General features: G+C 42.8%; 1 protein-coding gene across 2 annotated transcripts in view; it reads right to left on the bottom strand.

Moving 5' to 3' along the window:
• The window catches only part of NEIL3 (nei like DNA glycosylase 3), a 292,220-nt gene that overhangs the window by 269,341 nt on the left and 1,036 nt on the right, over positions 1-21,843 (bottom strand). The gene's annotated exons all lie outside the window — the stretch shown is intronic.

The following is a 21,843-nucleotide window of genomic DNA, read 5'->3' as shown; positions in this document are numbered from 1 at the left end:
TCTAGATCATTTATGTATAAATTTAAAAGCACCGGTCCCAGTCCAGATCCCTGGGGGACCCCACTTCTTACTTCCCTCCATTGTGAAAACTCTCCATTTATACCTACCTTCTGTTTCCTGTCCTTCAACCAGTAGGGGTGTGCACGGAACTGCACAGTTGGCCTTTACAATGTCCTCCAGACCGGTCCGGACCCACCCCTATCAACCAATTAGCAATCCAGACATGTACTTGTTCCCTTATCCCATGACTACTACGTTTCCTCAGGAGTCTTTGATGAGGAACTTTGTCAAAAGCTTTTTGGAAGTCCAGGTATACTATGTCAACTGGATCACCTTGATCCACACACATGTTGACATGCTCAAAGAACTCCAAAAGGTTGGTGAGGCAAGATTTACCTTTGCAGAAGCCATTCAGGTTCTCCCCCAGCAGGGCCTGTTTTTCTATGCGCTTTACAATTTTATCCTTGAGGATGCTTTCCATCAATTTGCCTGGAAAGGACATTAAGCTAACTGGCCTGTAATTTCCCAGATTGCCCCTGGTTCCCTTTTTGAAAACTGGAGTAACATTTGCTACTTTCCAGTCCTCCGGTACAGAGCCTGATTGCATGGATAAGTTATATATTTTGTCAAAGGCATCAATTTCACATTTGCGTTCTTGGATGACTCTTGGTTGGATGCCATGGGGCCCTTGCGATTTGTTAATTTTCAGATTTTCCAGATAGTTTAGAACATCATCTCTTGTCACTTCTATCTGACTCAGTTCTTTAGCCTCCATCCCTGAAAAGTCTGGTTCAGGAACAGGTATATGCTCTGTATCCTCTGCTGTGAAGATGGACACAAAGAACTCATTGAGCTTCTCTGCGACCTCCATATCTTCCTTAATAATCCCTTTCACTCTCTCATTATCTAATGGTCCAACCAACTCAGTTCTTTAGCCTCCATCCATTGCCTGGAAAGGATGTTAAGCTAACCGGCCTGTAACTTCCCAGATCGCCCCGGATCCCTTTTTGAAAATCGGTGTTACATTTGCTCCCTACCAGTCCTCCAGTACTGAGCCTGATTGCAGGGATAAGTTATATATTTTGGCAAGGAGGTCGGAAATTTTACATTTGAGTCCTTTGAGGACTCTTGGATGGATGCCATCTAGCCCTGGCAATTTGTTAGTTTTCAGTTTTTCCAGACAGTTAACACCATGAGGCTCTTCTCACGATTCGTGAGAAGAGTCATGAGGGGGTTAGCGGGGAGAGCAGCCTTAGCCCACTCTCCCCACAGATGAGCAGGGCAGCAGCCCTGACCAGCTGGATTGGCCACCCACACGACTGCTGCCTCTGTTACGGAGCTGGTGGGAGCTGGGTGGATCAGGGGGCGCATGGCCCCCAGAAGCTCCAGCATGCCGTGCACAAGCATGCAGGGCATGCTGGAGAGACCCCCGAGCTGGGGGGGGGCTGCTTTTGAGCCTCCCAGTAGGGAGTCTACTCGTGAGTTGCCACAGCGTGGAGCCATGCCATGGCAACACACAAGTTTAAAAAAAACGGGTTTGGGGAGTGCTCGCTACACAAACCTGGTTTAAGGGCAGGGGTACTTTAGCAGGTTACCTGCTGAAGAACCACCAGGCTCGCAGCTGAGCTCAGTGGTTCACACAATGGGAGAAAATCAGGCTAGCCTCTGCTAGCCCAATTTTCTCCCATCATGTGAATAGCCTCCATATCTTGTCACTTCTATCTGACTCAGTTCTTTAGCCTCCATCCCTAAAAGGTCTGATTTGGGAACAGGTATATGTTCTGTATCCTCTGCCGTAAAGATGGACACAAAGAACTCATTGAGCATCTCCATATCCTCCTTAATAATCCCTTTCACTCCCTCACTGTTTAATAGTCCAACAGCCTCCCTGGCAGCTTTCCTGCTTCTGATGTATTTAAAGAAGTTTTTATTATCCCCCTTGATACTTTTAGCTAAATGTTCCTCAAACTCTCTTTTCGCCTTCCTTATTTTCACCTTGCATTTCTTTTGCCACCTTGCATTTCACTGCCACACTCAACTTTAGTCGATTTTTTTGTAATTGTTTTTATCTGCCGTGTTTGACTTTACTCTGCATTGTTAAAAAACACATTTTCTTTGGCTCGGTGAGTTACTAAAGTTTCGAGAAACTACTAAACTATGTATTTGAAGTAAAAAGTCATTGATTTGCAAAATATTACTGTAAAGAGCAGTACAAAATACTGATAAAACTTCACATAAAAGATGGCCAGATGTTATGATGTCTGACCTTGAAAATGAAATATTTTTCTCAATCATTACTTCTGTTGAGGCTATTTATAAGAAATTATAGGCAGTGGAACTGTTTTGTTTTACCTTAAAAATCTAGAAGAAAATTTTCTAAAATTTAAATAAATATTAAGGTATAAGTAAATAATTTGCTTGAGTTTTAATGTGTTGTCAGTTAATCAATGGAGAGGGCTGAGGGGGGCACCATTGTTGTGCTGTGCTTAGGGCATCAGTTGCCCTTAATCCGGCCCTGGTATAGGCCTAGGTAATTATACTAACAATCCTATACTGTGTATTACAATAATTTGTCACATAACACATTACTTCTTCACTCATGAAACCAAATCACATCGGTCAATGCTGATTTGTTTTTTTAAAAGCACACACAAACACCAAGGCAACACAGACAATAGCAAACTTTACAGTGCAGAAAGCCCTGCTGGATCAGGCTCAAGGCCTATCTGGTCCAGCATCCTGTTTCCACCAGATGCCTCCGAGAAGCTCACAGGCAGGGGGTGAGGGCTTGCCATCTCTCCTGCTGTTTCCCCTCTGAAACTGGTATTTAGAGGCATTTTGCCTCTTAGGCTGGAGGGAGCCTATAGCCACCAGACTTGTAGTCATTGATAGACCAGTCCTCCATGAATTTATCTAAGTCCTTCTTAAAGCCATGCATGCTGTTGGCTGTCACCACATCTTGTGGCAGATAATTCCATAGGTTAATTATGGGTTGTGTGACTTCCTTTTGTCAGTCTAAATTTTGTGGCAATTAGTTTCATGGGATGATACCTGGTTCTAGTGTTGAGAGAGAGGGAGAAAAATTTCTCTCTCAACTTTCTCCATACCTTGCATGATTTTATACACATCTGTCATGTCTCCCCTGTCTTTTTTCTAAACTAAAAAGCCCCAGCTGTTGTAACCTTGCCTCATAAGGAAGGTGCTCTAGGCCTCTGATTACCTTGATTGCCCTCTTCTGCACCTTCTCCAGTTCTCTAAAGTCCTTTCTGAGGTATGGTGAACAGAACTGTACACAGTACTCCAAATGTGGCCATACCATAGTTTTGTATAAGGACATTATAACATTAGTAGTTCTATTTTCGATCCCCTTCCTAATGACTCCAAGCATGCAACTGGCCTTTTTCACAGCTGCTTCATATGATATATTGACTTCACATTGAGTTGACATTTTCAACAAGCTGTTCACCATGACCTCAAGATCCCTCTCTGTTCAGTCACATGTGATACTAGCTCTCTTCAGAGGCTATTCATCCAAGCCCTGCTCATGCTTACAATGGGAAAAGTAGGGAGGAAGTTCTGTCATCCTGCTGTTGCTTACTCCTTCCTGCAGGATGCACACTTACAGCACCATTTGTCTGAAGGCACCATAAGCATGTTCAGTGACAATTCCGTAAGTGATCTCGGTTCCAGCCCCCTTCAGACAAACAGCACCGTAAGCATGTTTCTCAGGTGCAAGGAGGTGATTGATAGTGAAGCAGTGGGCCTCGTAAGTGTGAGCACCCACAGAAGAGAACAAACTATGATGTCACTGAAGAATCATGTGTTGAGGTTCATAATTGTGATTAACAAAAATTCACCCTAAAGGAGGCCAGCCGTTCTGGCTAAGATCTTGTGTTAATATGTATTTAAATAAAACTGCATGATAACACTCTGGTACCAATTTCAGCCTTTTGCATCTTGAACTTAAATGTTTGCACCTCTGTGATCATAATATACTGTCAACAACTAATTAACAATAGAGTAGTGTCATGATTTTTGGCGTTACATCAGAGGTTTGTAGGCCCCATCTTAATAATTTCTGTAGTGACAGAGCAGGACTTAGGTTCAGGATGCCAAAACAAAAAACTCACCCTTTCAGCAAGTGAAAGAGAGCCACTAGTACTTTTATAGCTAGTATATTGGTATATATTCAGTTTTTATTTACTAACATTATTTAAATTATATATGTGCTTTTGTCCCTGTTTAATATGGAGAAAGGGGGTAAAAAAACCAATCAGACTGATGTTACTACTGACATATTAAACTTAATCTAAACTTTAGAATTATTGTTAAAACAATAAAAAGCAGCACACACTATTGACCTCCTCCCAAATACTCTGATGTTTTTAACATTTGTTTTTTAGTATCAGAAAGCTCAAGAGAAATGCCAGAAACCAAGAATTCGTAATCCTGTACTCAAGTATTATGAAGTATAATGCACTGCTGGAACATGATTAAGACAAAAATAGAAGTTACATAAACAACACATTGTGACCTCTCTTTAACTTAATTAGAATTTACTAGATAGAATACCATGCCTCAGCAAAGGGTCCATCAACCAAAAAGAAAATTACTGAAGTATAAATTACATATTTAAAATATGTTATTCAGAAGATAACTAGAGAGAGATGAAAAGCTAGAGAGTATACTTAAGATAGTTAAACACAACTAGATTAATATGCATGGCTTAGATTTCAGTAAGGGTATTTCTTGCCGAGTGTGTTCAGGCATACTGGGAATTTTGTGGACAGACTAATACTGAGAGAAAGTAACAGGTGATAGAGAAGAGAGTGGCAGCAGTGAGGGAGGTGAGGCCAGTGTCCATATCAGGGTGGGGCCAGGAGAAAGGAAGTAAACACAATGGGGAGCGGTGTCCTGAGAGTGGCAGCCTCGGCAGCAGGCAGATGAGGTGACATTTGCAGAGGTGGAGCATGTGTCCACCACACTTGCCATCCCATTTGCCTCACCTTGCCTCATGGAGGAGCCACCCCTGGTTCTAGCACCCACATTCAGTTCACATTGTGTACTAGTCTGGCCAGACCGATTGGACCTTACCACCACCCGATACAGATCTCCACTATAGTGACCAATGCATTCGGAGGTTGAATAGCCTCTGCTTTCCACAGTCCAAACTGCCCAGCTTAATTAGCCAGGAAGCACAAGCATTAAGCATTTATGGGCTTATCCTTGTGTCATGATTCACCCTGGTTTACCTGAGGAAGACTTCAGAATAGACAGACTCAGATGTGTCTGTTGAGCAAATCCCATTCCATGTCTCTTCTGAGGAGCCCCCTGAAGAGGAGGCTGACCCACAGGATCCACCTTACTAGAAGCCAACCCAAGCCCAGATGAACCCAACAGGCCTGCAGGCCCCAGGGAAGACTCTGAGGAGACCCCTAGTGGGCAGCTTGGAGGAGCCCAAGGTGGCAATGAATTTGCAGCCTGTCTCAAGCGCTCCCTAGACTGATGTCCCCTTTGTGGAACTCTGGAGGCTTATTTTAAGTATTTATCTGGAACGGTTTGATTTTGTACCATGGAGCTGCAAAGTGGAATTAGTGTCATGGAATTGTTTTATCTTGTACTGTGGAATAGCAAAGATTGGACTGCTGTGCAGTGAGCCAGAGGTAGCAGCTTTGGATCGATGACTCCCTCCAAGCCTCTTGAACTGTAAGTTGAAACATCTCTAAAAGTATAAATGGGGTCAAAAAAGCGATTGCACACAACCCCTGAGCAGCTAAACCCCTTTAGCAACTAAATCAAGAAAGCAATTAAAGACAGACTAATTATTAATGGGAAAGGAATTGGAGAGCAATACAGCTATATTTCCTACTAGCAACCGGAAAGCTACACTGGAAGCTGAACCATCAATCCAGACTGTGGAGCCAGTGGGATACCTAGGTGATTTTGGCACCCGGAACGGCACATGGCAAGTTCCCACCTGCTGCCTTAAGCCGCCCCCCCCCCCCGCACCGCCAAAAGGCCCTCCAGCCACCTATGCAAGTGTTTTGCCATTGCCGTGAGGCCCCGCCACACCAAACCATGGCTTTTCAGTAATTTTAGCCACCATGTGCACACCTGGCTGGTGAACAGAGTAGGCCTCCCCCACCCATGGCCTGTCCATCCAGCCCAGCAGCCTTGGAAAACTGTGAGGCGCACCTGAGTTTGCTGAGCAGCTCCCGGCCAGTATTTGCTCTCAAATGGGGCCATGCAGCCCCATTTGGGAGCGAGGCCACCTCACCATCTGACGTCAGGTGCAGGGGTATGGCTGGGGTGCCAGGCACAGCCCCTGATTGGCGGCAACCCAGGTTCTTTGAACCCATCTGCTCAGTGGTGGCTCTGCCCCTGCTCTGAGCATTCTTAGTCTCCTGGAACCCTACCTCCTAAATATTGCTGCCTGATGTCAAGATTTCACCTGTAGGGGAGACTCTCTAGCTTCTCAGCTCCCTGGTGGTAGCATAACATGTTGTCCTTCAATTCTGCCCACATCCCAGGTTGAACAAACTGAAAGATATCTATAGAGACTTAAGAAGGAGCAATGACATCTCTTGCAAAGCTTCTGTAGAACTAGAATCTAAGTCAGAGCAGATATGATGAATTTAATCAGCAAAGTGTTTAGCAAATTAGTTGTAGCAGGCTTCTGAGGTTCAACTACCCCACTAGGGATGTGCAAACCAGTTCTAGATAGAACCACCTCAGTTTGAAGGTTCTAGGTAAAGCCTGTACTTTAAAATAAAAAATAGAGCAGGTTCTAGGTTGAACTGGACTGAGCCTGGTCCTAATAGAACTGGTTTGAACTGGCTAGAGCATCCATTTTTGTAAGAAAGAGACTGTCATCCATTTTGGGCTTGGGTGGTAGTTGGCACCCACGGAGGCTTACCATGCACCCCCTTTGGCACTGGCAGAACCAGTTTGAGTTCAGTTCTTATCAGAACCGAACCACAAAAAACAGTTTTGTGCACATCCCTATACTCCACCTGAGGTCCAGTGTAAAAATGCCTTACCATTTGGATCAACTCCCTCAGACAACATTGCACAGACACTACAGTGACAAAAAAAATTGTCACCATCACTGCTACTGAATAGATCCTAAAATGTGCTCTAACACATAATCTGTAGAGCTCACTGTGGGTTTTCCTTCAACATTGTTCCAGCTGTCATCCTACAAGTTCCATAGGTAAATAAACCACAGAACCACATGGGTTTTACTAAACAGGATAAAATGTTTAGAAGTGATTGTCAGTTGCTTGGGTCATTCTAGGGTTCCAAAGATCAACCAGGAGTCAACAGGACTACCAGCTATATTAACAGGAAACCTCCCATAGCCATGGGAAATGGTTTCTGATTTATATCAATTGCTGAGTATAGTAGCTGTTGCCAGACTAAACCTGACCAGGGAGTGATCTGTTCATGACAAGGGAGTCATATCAACTCCTTCTGCTCTCAGGGCTCTCATCCTTCCACGTGCAAGGTATGAGATTATTGATGAAATGGGAAGTTTTCCTTGTAGCACTCCTTTGCTGCAGTTGATACATGCCACCACTTGTCAACATATAATGAAAAAACAAACTCATGCATTTTCAGTCCCAAATATCATTCTAGCTTGTATGTTTTCTCAAGGATGAGCAGTTAGTAGCAGCATGCTCCAAATTGAACTTGCTTCTTGCCAGCCTATTGATCGCTCCATTACAGTGAGGATGACAGAACATAACATTCAGCAAGGAATAAAGGCTCTGGGAAGCATTCAAAGTTAAATTGTGAAGGGAAACTCAAATCCATGTGATCACTTTTCTGTCTTTTTAATTTGTCTTAATTGTTATCGGTGCAGGACATTGTTATCAGTGCAGGACAAACAGGCACACACACCCTCTTTAAACAAAGGGATATGTAGTTTTGGCAAGCATATCTACAGTATGCCTCCTTAATTTATAATAGTCATTAACTGTGTAGATCCTGTGAGCTGGCAAGAGGTATAACTGCTCCGGAGAAATAATTACATGTGGTCTGAAACATAGGAAGTGATCATTTCCTTCATAAATGGTGCTCCCAAGACCATTCTAATTTTGTTATAACATATTGCTGGCTTTCTTCTCCTATTACAGTAATTAGGTTTTCATTCCCATTGTGTTGGGTTCTCACCTTGTAAACTTTTTGTCCTTGTGCATTCAGTCTATATGTATATATTCTTATTGTTTTAATCCACTTAATATGAACCCAATAAAATAGAATGTTGGAAATCTCTGAAAGGTGTTCAAATTTAGGAGCATGAACCCATACTTTGCTATACAGAGGTGGCAGGTTATTGGACCAAACCAACACTAATCTCCCAAAGGGACCCACCATTTCTCTTTACACTAGTACTGGGACTTCCCTTTGCTCCCACGTTAAGTGGAGAAGGAAGAGAAACAGCAAGATTCACAGTCTGCTCCCCCACCCCATCTCCCATAGCTTGCTTCAGCTTCCTTATTGAGGTAATCCTACGCTTAGCTCTATAATTACAAATATAGATGAGTAATGAGAGGAAGAATTTAGATCACTCCTTATAATTAGGGCACTGAGCAATCGGAAAAATAACTGATAGAAGAAATAAAAGTGACATATAAAGTGCCATATAACTGGCTAGGTTTCTGAATTTTAGTTAAGAATTATGTGCCAATTTTGTTCCCAAGATAACAGTAAGATAAACAGACATACAGTATTTATACAACCCTGGGAAAAAAATACGAATGCCAACTTCCCACTGAATGTCTGGCATGGTCCCTAGCCAGCAATGTCACTACGGTTTTCAGACTCCAGGAAAACACTACGGTTTTCAGAAGTATGCACATTCAAGTTTCCAAATGTCTCCACTCAAATCATTCTGAAATTTGTCAAAGCCTGGGAGTATATAAGCCAAAGTCTATTGTCAGGATTTTGGCCAAGCAACGTTTGGGAAATCTAATAAAATACAAGTTTCAGAAATGCCATCCTTGAGAGACTAGTGCTTAGTTTGTGCCTTGGACTTGACATTAAGTATGTTATATACAGTGTACTACTTATACTAGACATACTAGTCTATTCCAGTATCATAAGAGATGCATGGAAAAAGCTGTGGCCTCTAACTGTCTTCTATGATTAATGGCTACCAATTCTCAAAACATTCTTAATAATCACTTAACTTATTGTGCTGTGTGCTGTGTTACTATGCAGAACCTTTTAAGATTGGAATTATTTCACCCCAGGTACTCCTCCTGTACTCTACCAAAGAAAACCACATGACTCTGTGGTTGCCAGGTGTCGACACTGACTCGATGGCACAATTTTACCTTTTACAATATGTCTACATTCAAATACAGTATCAGTTCTTCAACTTTTCAAGAGTTTACCAACTCTCCAAAACACTCTCATCTTTCTTGATTCTACAACAATTCACACTTCCTCTATTTCTTCAGGCAAATCAAAAGTACAACTTTTGCTCCATTTTCTATGCGAGTCCTTTATTTGTGACAACTGGTGGCAATTGATGGCCCTTCAACACAAAGAGAATGAAATAGTTGAGGCTCTCAAAAATAGATGTCTAGATGCAGTGTGACAACTGCTTCTACTGGAAGAGGTCCCTGTGACATTAAAAAATGAAATAAAGTAGTGTGTGATCCTGCATTCACAGACTGGATTCACATTCCACTAATATCAATGGCAGAGCTCCCATTAGATCCATTGGGGCTTGGTTCCAAATATGCTCTTCCAGGAGCAGAAAGCCTCTTCTTCTTATGGAAAGACTCTTTCAGATCTAGCAGTAAAGTATTACTTGAAGAAAGTGAACCAAGCCAGAAAGGTTCTTCCAACTGTACAAACTATTTTCAAGACATTTTACAGCCTGTAGAGTTTATATGCTATAGCCTCATCCTTACTTTCACAGTGTGTTTCTCATACTGTACAGGTGAAACTCGGAAAATTAGAATATCGTGCAAAAGTCCATTAATTTCAGTAATGCAAATTAAAAGGTGAAACTGATATATGAGAAAGACGCATTACATGCAAAGCGAGATAAGTCAAGCCTTAATTTGTTATAATTGTGATGATCATGGCGTACAGCTCATGAAAACCCCAAATCCACAATCTCAGAAAATTAGAATATTACATGGAACCAAGAAGACAAGGATTGTAGAATAGAACAATATTGGACCTCTGAAAAGTATAAGCATGCATATGTATTCAGTACTTGGTTTGGGCCCCTTTTGCAGCAATTACTGCCTCAATGCGGCGTGGCATGGATGCTATCAGCCTGTGGCACTGATGAGGTGTTATGGAAGACCAGGATGCTTCATTAGCAGCCTTCAGCAATTCTGCATTGTTTGGTCTCATGTCTCTCATCCTTCTCTTGGCAATGCCCCATAGATTCTCTATGGGGTCAGGTCAGGCGAGTTTGCTGGCCAATCAAGCACAGTATACTGTATACTTTTCAGAGGTCCGATATTGTTCTTTTCTTCAATCCTTGTCTTCTTGGTTCCATGTAATATTCTAATTTTCTGGGATTGTGGATTTGGGGTTTTCATGAGCTGTACGCCATGATCATCACAATTATAACAAATTAAGGCTTGACTTATCTTGCTTTGCATGTAATGCGTCTGTCTCATATATCAGTTTCACCTTTTAATTTGCATTACTGAAATTAATGGACTTTTGCACGATATTCTAATTTTCCGAGTTTCACCTGTATAACAGAACCCTGATATGCAAGAAATCTTCCACTAGCACTTCTGCAAGGAACCAAGGAACAACATGAATACATTGAGGCTATTCTCACGAGCAGCCTAACCCTGGCTAGGGCAGCCCAGCCAGAGTTCGGCTGCTCATGTGGAGCACTGGGATTGCTCCAGATCCCAGCACTTCCACTCTGCCTAACCCAACTTTTTCCTTTTTTTAAGAACAAGCTCTTAACCCCAGAACCAAGGTCATGTGCATGCAGCCCAAGCATACACAGAGTTGGGCACCTAGAGCCCCCAACTCACAGGGGAATCTCTAAATGCACCATGCTGCTCGTGCGGTGCATTTAGAAATTTCTAGAGCCCGGGAATTGTTTTCCTAGCCTCCAGAGATCCACACTGCCAGGAGTAGTGCGGATCATGTAGAAGAGCATCCCGATCGTCTGAGGGGAAGGCAGATCCAACCTTGCCTTCCCTCCTACCCTCCCCACCTCAGAAACAGCCATGTACATAACCTTATTTTCTCCTTCTGTTCACTCTTTGAAAACAAGTCACAGAATAAATTCCACTTACAGTGAAATCGTTAATTAAAATGTCTTGTGAAATGAATTCCCATGTAAGATATTTGAAATGGTTGTCTTGAATGATGAATGGTATCAGGCTTTAAAGTGTAGCATGGCATGATATTCAGAGATAGAAGACATTGCACAACATATTTTGTTGTACTGCATTGTGCAACTTACTACAATAGTACAGATCCAGATTAGTGCTGGAGACAGAACTAACTACTAGATTTATATTTTCTAAACATTACAGAACAAATCAGTTGCTTCTTGGTCTCTATAGACTATACTTTATCCCTATAGTTCATGCATCCTTAAATCACTAGGCCTGTTCACACAACCATTTGGGAGTTGGTTGGAGTATCTGGGAGCTCCCATCCTAGTTGCAGCAGACAAGCAGAACTTCTGTTTGGGTCTACAAACCCAGGGAATGCATAAGTAAGTCAGGTGAAGCCCACATTGCTGAAATTGGGAGCTGGAAGCATAGAAGGTCTTCTGAAGGCCTTGCAGGCCTCCCCAGCATGCTTTGTGCTACTGGAAAGCTTCATGACATCAGCAGCTGCCCTCTTGCCAGAAGGAGCAGGAGGTGAACCCAGCCCTGGATTATAGAGGGGCTATTCTCACGATCAGCAAAAATCGGGCTAGGAAAGCCTAGCCCCATTTTTGCCGATCGTAAGAACCACTGGGCTTGGCTATGAGCCCAGGGATTCTATAGCAGGTAATCTGCTTTGGTAGCCCTCCCATTAGCCCAGGTTTGTGGAGCAAGCATTCCGCAAACCTGGGCTTTCGGATCATGAGTAGCCACGCCGCGGCTCCGCGCCACGGCTGCTCATGAGGAGACCCCTGGAGGGGAGGCAAAAAGCACTTGCGCAGGGTATGCTGGAGCTTGCGGGGACCACTTGGCCCCCGCTCCGCCCCAGCCCTCACCAGCTCCATCACGGAGCTGGCAATCATGTGTGCGGCCGATCCGGCTGTCCAGGGCTCCCTCTCTGCTTTTGAGCGGGGAGAGCAGGATTATCCCACTCTCCCCGCTCACCCTGCAAAACTGGGTCTCACGGATTGTGAGACCCAGCTCAGAGTGTGCTTTGCTGAGTGGTACAACCATGGTAGGTAGAAAAAGTGAATGAGTTCACACAACCAGAAGAGCAAGGTAGGGAGTTCTTACTTTCAATAAGAGCAGGGTAGAGATCAGGATCGTAGTAGTTGGAGAAACCTGGGCTGGAGGGATTTTTGTGAGTTCACTTAAGCATTAGAATGTGGGTAGCCCAGCTTTTAACCTGCTTTTGATAACTATGTGAACCAACCTAATCTCTAGCACCTGGAGCTTTCCCACACAGGGGTTTTACTTCGAATCTCCTCCAGGAGACAGGCCAGAATCTCACTATACCTGGATTCCCACCGAAGTCTGTTCAATATCTTTGGAAGCAGCCCACACACAAATTGGGCTTTCCCTGCTGGATTTCAGCTCATCCCGGTTTATTTCCGAGTTTTTAAAATGCTGGTTTTCAGCAAAGTTTCCTGGAAAATCCGATGCAAAGACATCAGTCTTTGCATTTGCATGCTAAGAGCAAGTCATGCCTATGGAATTAAAAACAAAGCTGCCTAGCAGCCTTGCCTTCGCTTCTGAGGCAAAAAGTTGAAAACCCAGTTTTCAGGCTTTTTGCTCTTTGAAAGTTTTTGGAGGTGGGAGATCTGGGAAGAGAATTTGCAGTCTTTTGCAGAAATGAGCATTTCCTTGCATGCCTTCCAACTGGAGAGGGGCTGCGAAAGCAGAAGCGATGCTGCAGGAGGACTGACACATGCTGGCAACACGTGTGTGTGTGTGTGTGTGTGTGTGTGTGTGTGTGTGTGTGTGTGTGTGTTGGGGTCATGGCGGGGGGGGGGGGGAGAATAGAAAGCCAAGGATGATGGCTAACAGGCAGTCTGATCCACAAACCAATTAAGCAGAAGTGTGTGTGTGGACTTCAGCAGAGTCAGATCACAGAGGGTGCTTTAATTACTTAATTAAATTATTTTCTCCCTTGGGGAAAAGGGAGGTGTGGCGTCCTGCCTCCTCTAGGAAGCCGATAGCCACGAGGAAAACACAGAACTGTGTGTGAACCTACACAAAAGAAAACTCACAGTAGAGAGGAAAGGGGCTGCGAATTTCATAGGAAGTGGTTTCCCTGACTGGATATTCTGAGAACTAGATGTCCTGTGTAGGAAAGCTCCGGGTGAGGCTAAAAAGGGTTTGCCTGTCTAATGCTCCCTACATCTTGAGACCATCACGTCCAGATCCCCCTCCCCATTCCCCCTCCCCTGCATTTTTTCTTTGCTTACCAGCCAGCCTGACAAAGAGGTCTGGGGAACTCTAAATATTGCTGAGTTCACAATTGCATGTTATTTGGTTGGTTCTAATAAAAGTATTACCCGACTGCGGCTTTTGGATTCTTTCTAATGAGCCAACATGGCTACCTATGTTTTTTGTGTTCTTAATCAGAATCTCGATACAGATAAAACTTTATAAATGGTTCAAAAAACTTGAATTTGGCTAAACTGCTCCTACAGATTCTTGGAAAGGATTGCTAATATAACCTAGGAATTCTTGGGAAGAATTAGTGACATGTTTCTTTGGCTGCACCCCAAACCCTAACTGACATTCTTAATATCAAAATAATGTATGTGGGTGGGATAGTCCTATCATCACGTATCTTTTTATAGAAGTCCAATATCTTGTTACTCTCTACCTCAGCAGCTGGTTTCAATCAAATAAGATAGCTTTGTGGGGGTAAAGAGTACTGCAACTTGCATGTATCCGGTTGTATTAGTATGGGGAACAAAAATGTAGCTTTTAAAGTGATTGTAGACTTAAGTTAACTTGGATGTCAGTTTTTCTTCTCTCTTTTTCTCCATCATTGTAGCATTCTGCTAATGTCACTACTGCTTTGTACATATTTTGAAGTTGTGTTTGTCTCTTTGTGGAATTAAGTCTCCCCACCCCCATCCTCCCTTCTTCCCCTATAATAGTTTTTGAGACAGTATTATGGATGCAATCAACATGCCATTGACACATGTACAAGTTCTACACCTGAAATTGATGTGAAAAGCTCTTTTATTTTAATGTGGAATTGTTACAAATGCCCACAAAATGTAAATATTGCTGTACAAATCTCTGTGTAACTCTCTGACAAATTTCATGGTATTTTCTGTTGGGTGGGGGGCAGAATGCTAGCCCTTTCACAAACTGAGGCTATTCACACGATGGAGGAAAACTGAGCTAAGGGAACCCAGACCAGTCTTCCTCCATCATGAGAACTCGTGGGTGAGCCCAGTGGTTCAATGGTGGCTAGCCCGCCAAAGTAGCCCTCCCTTTAAATGAGGTTAGCAGGGCAAGTGCTCCACTAACCCCATTTTTTTATTGTGAGTCACTGCATTGTGGCTCTGTGGCACGGCGACTCACAAGGAGACCCCTGACTGGGAAGCTACAACAAGCCTCCCAGCATCAGGGGCTCCCCAAAATGCCCCATGCACTTGTGCAGGGCATTCTGGAACTTCAAGGGACTAGGTGGCCCCTGATCCCCACCACCCCAACTGGGTGGGCCCCCGATCCCCACCACCCCACCACCCCAATTGTGTGGGTGGCCAGTCTGGTTGCCTAGGGACGGCTTGGCCATCGTCTGTGGGGAGGGATAAGTTAACCCGCTCTCCCCGCAGACCGGCCTGAAGCTCTTCTCACTGATCTGCTAGACATCTGTAGTGAACATGCTGCTTTTTCCTTTTAAAATGCTATATCATTACATTTGTATGATTCAGTCATCTGTGCTGCTACAATAGGCAGTGACTAATAGAACAGGATGTACAACCCCTGGCAGTAGTGTGAAGAAACAGCTTGTTGCCTAATTAGAGTACAATCAAGACTCGTGCTGACTTAGCAGTACCGTACCTATTGGTACATGGGGATGAGCAGATTTCTCTCATTCTGAATCTTTGTTGTTGTGTGAGTTTGTTTAGCTCTCTGTCCAAAAAGTCATTGTAGAATTGAAGCACGAACAGTTTGCTACAGCTTTCACTTTCTTCTGCTCCTTTTAAACTTTTTCTCTTATAGATTACCATTCTACATATGCACATTGATGAAACTCTGCAAGAAGAAGAAGAAGAAAGGTTTCCATTTTGGAAACAAGACCAGATAACTCAGAACTCTTCAGACACTGGAGATAAATTTAGATGGAAAGGATTTATGAAGCATCACCATTAGTGCCTAGGTGTCAGCATTGTTCAACGTTTTCTGTAGACTGCTTTACCATTTACAGTTTTTTCATGTTCATGTAAGTTGTTGTATGTGCATACCTAAATTTAAGGTGGAAATATGACAAAACACTGGGCGAGTTCAGATGGACATAGCCTGGCACATGCCTGTTATCACTGGCAGACTCTGAACACACTCACAAGACATTCTTTTATCATGTGAAAGGGATATTCAGCTGAATCACCTGTCCACACATGCTCCAAAATCCTAGGTAAACACAGTTTTGTGACACATGTAGAGGGACAATTCAAGTGATTAAAGAAAGCCCTGGGAGCGCTTTTGGAACATAAGCCAGTGACATCAGAGTAGGTGTACTTCTTGGCTCATCCCCATGCCAGTCTGTATCCATCTGAACCAGATCACTGTTTGCAAGAATGTGTGTTGTGGTATTCTTTCAAAGAGCAGGAATTTGCCACAAACTCCCTGCTGACACTTAATGACCAACCCAGACTTACCACCACAGAATGCTGAAATAACCCAATGTTATTTCATCAATAATGTATGCAAAGTGACTTTATGCTATATCCCAAATATCAAGATCACCAGTTAGTGATTTTGACCCCTGCTAATTTGGCAAAGAGGTGCCTTTTAATGTGGTGATTCTCTTTATTTAGCAGGGTGGAAATAACTGGCCCTCTCCACCCCTAGCACAGTACCTCCAGTGACTGTTGCTAGTGTGTGTCTTATGTTTCTTTTAGATTGTGAGCACTTTGAGGACAGGAATCCATCTTATTTGTTTATTATTTCTCTGTGTTAACTCCCCTGAGCCATTTTTGGAAGGGCACATAGAAATCAAATAGATAGATAGATAGATAGATAGATAGATAGATAGATAGGGCCTGAGACATTATGCAATGATTTTGTCTGTTCCCCTACTCTCTCTGAGCCTTCTAATAGTTCTGGGCTGCTCATTCCATGGTATCTTAGAGAGTGATTTCCGCATTCTGCCAAGACAGGATGCTATCTATTTACTCTTAATATTCGAAGCCTATAATTTATGCAGAGCGTCCACACATACCTTGCTGTTTTTCTTAATTCAATTTATCGGTACTTTCAACTTAAAAATAACTGTTTACATTATTCCAAGAACTGATGTCCAGCATTTTCTTTGGCCCAGTTTATTTAGTTTCATAGCATGTTAGCTCTGGACTTATTGAAGTACAGATGGAAGTCTTGGGTTTGTGTTCCTCACTCCACTACATGCCCTGAGACTGCATATATATAGCTTCCCCAGGCCTTCCTTGATGAACAGATGCCTCCAGCCACACAAAATCTTCTACATACAGTGAACGAGCACACATGCGTAAAACCCTACTGTGTACTGCCTATTCTCTATATACATGTAAGTCCTTTGCGGAAAACCATTGGCATCAGAAACTTGCATCCAATGTGGTTACCAGCCCTTATGAATGTACAGTTTTTCTTGTGATCAAGGATACATATACCAATGAATAATCCTTGTGATGATACCCTTGTTCTATCATTGTTATGTCCAATCATGACACCTCTGACTGCCTTCAGTTCCATGAAAGACATGTTGCTCTTGCCTTTCATCACCATAACCCTCACCTCTACATGGCATTTAAATTAGGTTAAGTGGTTAAAATTAAATATCAGAATTACTCCTCATAAACAGAGCACAGACTGAGAAAAAGTGACATGAAACATTGCCTTCACTGTTCTGGAATAAGGTCAGTAGTTCAAAGAACATGCACATTGCTGACAGCTTTTAAAGTGAAATTTAAGAAGTTCTGATACACACTCACACACACACTGTAAAGTCTTGTGTACACAATTATCTGATACCCCTACAGAATGTGATTGGTTTTTAATGATTCATATCACTGTTTTCCTTTAAAATGTATCAGACTTGCAGGGGAAAAACCGATTATTATTTCATTCCATTTAACCATAGAAAATTATAAGGGAGAAAGGTTGGAGAGGACAGAAAGAGTTGCAAGCAATGGTCTGTGCAGAATTTTCTGTTGTTGACAGCCCAGTTAATTTAAACCTTGAATACACTATATTTCTGCAGCACAATTTATAAATGATGGTAAATACATTCATCATGAGATTGTGCTAAAGCCAGAATAATTAAAGCCACTTTACAAATTACAATGTTTTTCCTTCACATTTTGTTACAGTGGACAATTCAACTGGTTGTGGGGAAGATCCTCAACTTGATTATCACCACAGTAACAATAGAGAGATTTATTTTGAATTTACAACATTCCCCCTGTTACTGAAAATGGTATCAGTTGAAATATAACTAATGTAAATTCTCTCTGTATAAAGAACTTACATAACTTCAGTGGATATTTGTCTAGCCCATGTTCTGCTGAAACATATTAAACAGGGAACAATCCTAGATTTTGTAAGGAATTCCATATTTTTTTTTAAGAACAACATTTTGAAGCCAAATTTTAAATTCTATTTTTACCACCTCCTGGTTACATTAAAGGAATGAGGAGCCAACTTTGAAACTAGTATAAGGGCATATATGATCAACTCATGCAAATAAGCCAAGAATTAGAAATAAATTGAATGATGTGGTTTATGAAAAAGAGATATTGCCATATCAGATGTTAATAACTAGGACGCCACAGACTCCATGGGATGTAAACAACAACCTTCTTAGAATCAGTTATACTAAAGTCCTACATGTATCCACTAGCAAACACAGTGAACCCGTGGCCCCACTATGCTATCAGCTGCTTCTCCAGCTCTGCACTGGGGTAGCATAGTTACAATTCCATGCACTCTTAGCAGTAGAGAATGCAGGGGGCTGACATCCAGATTAAGTTACTCAATAGTACTACTCAGAGCTACTCTAAAGGACTACTTAATTTCAATAGGACTTATATCAAGTACTTTAGTCAGAACAGGGGCGTAACTATAGTAGGGCAAGGGGAGACAGTTGTCTGGGGGCCTACTGCCTTGCCCCCCCAGAGGCAAGTCACATGACTGACTCCCTCAGCCGCGCACCTGCCCGGGCTTCCTTCAGTTGTATTCATCCTCCAAAATTGATGTGAATGTTAAGACATGGAGCTACCAGAACAGCATGCCTTTTTCTAGTACCATTAAATGACTTGCATTGTCCACAATTTACAAAACCTTTAAAAAAAATTTAGGATGATGTTCTATTGTGTCACATAGGAGAGAGCGAGAGAGCGAGAGAGAATTTTACTATGCTTTTTGTTACCACTATTCAGCCTCATTTAAGATTTCTTTACTTCATGAGCTGAGCTTCAGTGAGCATGGGGGCCCATTTTAAAATCTTGTCTCTGGGCCCACTCCAACCTTGCTATGCCCCTGAGTCAGAATATCCACCAATAACTGCAGAATAAGCATGAGTCAGCCATCCTGGCAACTCTGCCATCCCCCACCAACCACAATGACACTCACCATACGTTCATGCACAAGAAGGTTGCCAAGAAGGCCCACAGTACTTTCCTTGTCACAGCCTCTTGGAGATCACAGCCAATATTAACAACTACAGGCATAAACTGCAGGGCTTTCCCCAGACAAGGGTTTAAATTCCTTGTCAGTCAGCCCACACATAGTTAGCAGTAGTCTGCAAACCACCCCTTTGCCGGGAGTGGGGGAAAACAGAGAAAGGAAGGATCCAGCTGCAATGTCAGCCTGGTGTTTTGGTGGTCTCTGTGTCAAAATCATAGGCAGCACCCCCGTTCCCACCCCAAGATGTATTCTAATCCTGCTGTGTTACCACACAGAGAATATCCCTTGCTGCTTCACAGACAGCTTTTAGAACACTGGATAAAATATGTTTTCATTTAGGCCTGTGTTAGGAGAACAGCCTTTTTGAATGTTGAGAATCCATGGACAAGGGAGAATGCAACTACAACAGCAAGGGTCACTGGAGGCATTACCTGCCTGGTAGCAAAGTGGCAAAGCAATGCAATTGGAAATAAGAAATATGTCATCAATCTGTTATTCCTGGGAGCTAGAAATATGTCCTCTACAAGGCAAAGCTTAGGTGTCCTGGTAGCAACAATCCTTATAAATGGAAAAGGGCCGATAGAGACCAGAACCCAAGCCTCCCATTCCACAGAGCAACAACCTAAATGTACAACCACAGAAGCAATAACAAGACGCATAATGGGGCTTCTGTAGTCTCCTATGAGTCTAGCTTGTGACATGCTTCTTTGCATCCACCCAGTACCAAGCAAAGGATCAAGCCCCCAAGTGTATAGCCCTGTATTTCAGGGATTTTATATACCACATAACTTAGTGGGACAGCAGAAGTTGTCCCAAGTTTGATCCTTTCTATGGTCTTCTTAGAGAATAGGCTAGGAAGAGCCAAATATACACCACAGTGGTCAAGAACATGGTCCAATAGTATGTTTCAAGTAATTGTCAGATTCATTCATACCCCCAGGTGCCTTCTGTTATGGTCAGCCCACAACATCCCATCTAGCCATGCCTCCTCCATGTTCACTTGTTTGATTTTCCAGCAGACTTTGTTATCAACTACACTCACACCTTAGTTTATTACACCAGCAATAATCGGGGGAAGTTAAGAGGCCATTGAGGTGTTGGTACCTCATTCTCATCCTCATTAGGATAAGATGTGAGATTCAAATAAAACTGGTAAGATTGTACTCTGAACCTTTAGGGGCAGACGCCAAACTACGGGAAATGAAGCTGTCAGCAGTGTCAAAGAAGAAACACTAGACAGGACACCAACAGTAATATATGAGAAGAGTTTTGAAATATAACGTTATATCACAAATCACTTATCTGCATTGCTATTATTGTAAGTCATTTCAAGTCTCTGTGTAAAACACTGTTCATAAATTTTATGACACCAACTTATCTACAGCTCACCGTGAGTCTGCCAGGAGCTCCACTTGCCCACAGGCACTCTGGTTTTCCAGCCATAAAAGTCCCAAATTTCAGCACTTTAAGTAACAGCATATATGGGATTGTGGAGTATATGACAATCATATTACCAAATGTATCACCAAAATGGACTTCCTGTCCTTGTTGTTGATCTTGTTGTTACAGGGCCCCTGTGCCTTAAAAGCTGCAAAATAGAACCAGAGCAATAGGTGCAGCTTTTCCCAAACACGCTGCTGGGTGTTCCTGTATTAAATTACCACTCTTACATATCTTTGAAAGGGACAGGAGCCCTGGGAAGAAAATAGTGGCAAATTCATATATAGGGAGCTGTACTCCCATGGGTCACTGCTGGTGGTGCTGTTGTAAATACCTCACTTATGGCCTACATGGCATGGGTGAGTATTGTCTCTGTGAGCAGAGGCGTAACTAGGGAAAACGGCACCCGGGGCAAGCACTGAAATTGCACCCCCCCCCGCCGCGCGCCCCCCGCCACCCCCGGAAATATGGAAATGTGTCACAGCCATAGTCAAATGTGGGTTGTGGGCTGCATCCGTGCAAGTATACTGGGACAGGAAAAAGGAAACATGAGGCTACAAGGCTCTTTAGAAATATATATTTTAAAGAAATGTCTTGCACACCAACAGCCTAAGTTTGCAGTCCTCATGGCCAGAAAATAAATGCTTTTAAACATAATAATATGTTTTGTGTCCCAAAATGGAAAAGACAAGACAGGTATTCAGAGGCGTAACTAGGGAAAATGGCGCCTAGGGCAAGCACTGAAATTGCGCCACTGTCCAAGCAGGAATGATGGGACTTGTAGTCAGCAATATCTGGAAATCCCCGTTAAAAGGAACACTGTACCATCTAGACATGGTTGTCGATCAAAACCTGAAAACATGAGCCATCTCTGTAAAAGACTTAGAACAACAGTCAGGAGTTATGCGAGGATTCCAAGTGTCATTTTCTCTGTCTCATCTCATTCTTTAAAAAACATGACTTTGTCCTAGAGGATCACCTGCCCAAATAGCCACTAGCAAAATAGGGGAAGAAGAAGGTGGGGCGGGGTTGTCTATAAACTAGTGAATGATTCCTGCCAGCCTTTGTCTTATGATGACTCTTGGCTCATGACGGGGTATATGTGCATTCACCACACTAGTGCTTACTAAGAGGGAGGAGGATACATTAGTTTGCCACACTAGACAGAGGCATTTGCAACAGGAGCAGATAGCCAAGTTCTGCCAGGGCCAAAACCAGCCCCTGCCAAACTAAGAAATCATTGTAATTTGCCCCTTCCTGTCACAAGCAGTGTGCTGTTCTGTTATTATTGACTCTAACTCTCAGATATCCCAGTCATGGATGGAAAATTCAGGGTCAATTTACAAGAGACACATTTTCTACATGGAAGTTTCTT

Source organism: Hemicordylus capensis, chromosome 5 (genome assembly GCF_027244095.1).
Source record: "Hemicordylus capensis ecotype Gifberg chromosome 5, rHemCap1.1.pri, whole genome shotgun sequence".
NCBI lineage: Eukaryota > Metazoa > Chordata > Lepidosauria > Squamata > Cordylidae > Hemicordylus > Hemicordylus capensis.
This window is presented reverse-complemented; position numbering and strand designations above follow the sequence as displayed.